Below are 2,633 nucleotides of genomic sequence, written 5' to 3' on the forward strand. Positions count from 1 at the left end.
CAACCATAACTAACACAGTCCGCTCATCGAGGTCGTCCAGGGTTGACCTCAATAAGCGGAGGGACTAACTATATAGGTCATAGTATGCCCCAAGGGAATCTAGCATGAAATGGTGTTACGGAAAATGATGTGGCCGAGGTTGACTAGTAAACAGTGGAGCTCGTGGCCAGGCAATCGATAATGGTCGAGGTCAAGTATCGAGAACAGTACTAACGGCTAGTTTTTGTAACAAGATATTTAAGAGAATATTCCATTGAATATTCTTTGTACTTGTCCTTTTAGGGTTGACTGGGACATGTCCCATATAAATAGAAAAGGAGATAAGGGAAGTGAGGGGTAATTCTCATTTGATCAGAACACTTTTTGAGAAGACGACTCTCTTTGAAAAGGGCACTACCTTTTTATAAAGATTCTCGTTCATATTATTCCCCACGTTTTTATCATATCCAAGGATTGTTCATACAAATCTTGGATCTATCTGTCATTCACTATTATCAGGCAGAATATTCACTTTGTCCACTTATTATCGGGTGAATCATTCTCCTTATTTACATAAATACCATTTATTAACATTTATTGCTAGATATGTCTCATTTGATGTTCTAGTGGTAAGGAAATTGCATATTTATTGTCATTAATCATATGCAAACTGTGTCTCTCACATAGTGGATCCTTGTGCTTAATATCTAAAGTTATTATCCTTAACTAGGTTTAACCCTTCATTATTAAATTTAACAATTTAACGTGAGATTATATTTCTTGATCAAACAGCTAACACAGTCCTTGGATTGATAAAGTGGCAAATAATAATATGGGTGATTCTTCTAATAAGATGCTTATATATCTAATGAACAACTTGAAATTTCACTACTAGAAATCCGGTAAAAAACGATCAAAGTTGGTCGGTAATGGCCAATAACCGACCAAAACGCGATCATTTATGTGTGGACGGTATTTTAGGGGTCGGAAAGGAATACCGACCAAAGTTGGTCGGAAATTATCGACCAACTTTGGTCGGTCAATTAAATTCAAAAAGAAAAAAATATTGCAAAAAAAAACCGACCATTGTCTTTGATCTAAATTTTTTATTCGTGTCGAAATATGTAGTGCTTACTGCCCGGCACTGCAAAATAGTAAGAGATTTATTTCTTAGATTTTCATATGGTTAAAGCGCTCTATGCACCTCTCGAACTCATAATCTGGAAATATATTTATTTCTTCTTTCATTACTTGGCCTTTTTTTCCCTGAATTATTTATATCAAATAAAATTCATTAACTGTATCTCTTTATTTAATTAGTAACGTACAATTGTACTCATTATTCTTTTAGACACAAACAACATTTAAAAACGATATTTAGCCAAGGAATTTCTTACTATTCGTTCTTCCTTCTTGTAATCTATGTTTTGAATATAAAGTTAGAGAACTGAAACTGAAAATATTTAATAGGAGTAGTGATACATATGTAATGCTAATATTAAATGGTGAAAAATTCATTCCCCCTTTATATATTTTTCTTAATTATTGTTCCTCTTCCTCTTCTTCTCACTCCATTACGTATGAATTCAATGTGTAGTATTCATTTGGAATGTAAAACATTTCCAATACTTTTATTCGTAAAAATAAATGCAAAATTATATGCAAAAAGGATACTTGTTTCGGTTGAAGCTACATTCACTAGTGTTGGCTTAAAAGAATTCATCACTTTTTCTTACTATCATTAAATGTTGTTGAGATTACAGCCCGTTGTCCCTAATTTTAAAGACAATATTGCACTAGAATTGGAAGGGTGTGCCAGGCCAAGGCAATAGTGCAACGCCAAGGCGACACATGAAAGCCCCGATAGCAAGCTACCGTGGTAGACTCTCCCCTTTAAAAAATTGAGTTAATATCGTGTGGGTCGATGACTCACATATCAGATATTAAACTGATAAGAACAGATACTACACTTGATCTTAGCCAAAAGGCCCGAGAAAGGTATGCTTTTCTTCTTCTCGAGTCGCTTAATTTATACCTGATGCTTCTGCTTCTTCTTTTCTCACCCTCGATGTGGGAATAAAATAGCAAGACCAGATAAAGTTCCTTTCATAAAAAACTGAAAGCCTTTTCTTATAGTTACGGCCAATAGTATGCATAAAAAACTGAAAGCCTTTTTGCAGTGAATTTCTGATTAACCGTGCTTTTATAAGTCATTCAATAGTATGCATATCTCTTCCCCTTATACTTTTGAAAGAAAATAAAAGTTCAGTAACGTGCAGAACTGAGAATGATTGAAGACACTAGTGTACATGTGACAGTGTGAACTTTAAATTATTTCAAGAAACTTTTATCCAATCCCTTCGCCCGAAAAAGGACAAAAAAATTCGTAGGTTTTACCTAGCTAGGGGAGGAATTAAAATTTAAAAATTATATTTTTAGATTCTAGTCTTTTTAAATTTGAGTTCTAAATTAATAATTTATACATATTAAATAATTTTTCTTAAGACAAATATAAAATTGAACTATGGTTGCTGGGTTCAGCCGGCCCTATTTTGGTTTCTAACTCTACCCCTGCAATCAAGTTGGTCGGGCTCCCTTAGTGGGTCGGTCTAGTGGACCAGATTTTGGGCCAACCATTGTCCCTGGTGCTAAGC

General features: G+C 34.4%; 1 non-coding gene across 1 annotated transcript; it reads right to left on the reverse strand.

The window, feature by feature from the left end:
• Window positions 1-1,784: 1,784 nt before the first annotated feature.
• On the reverse strand, window positions 1,785-1,981 carry LOC117276040 (U2 spliceosomal RNA). The gene has a single exon (XR_011410798.1). It is a non-coding gene; the product is annotated as a U2 spliceosomal RNA (small nuclear RNA).
• Between the last annotated feature and the right edge of the window lie 652 nt (window positions 1,982-2,633).

The sequence above is a fragment of the Nicotiana tomentosiformis genome, chromosome 8, assembly GCF_000390325.3.
Source record: "Nicotiana tomentosiformis chromosome 8, ASM39032v3, whole genome shotgun sequence".
NCBI classification, from domain to species: Eukaryota; Viridiplantae; Streptophyta; class Magnoliopsida; order Solanales; family Solanaceae; genus Nicotiana; species Nicotiana tomentosiformis.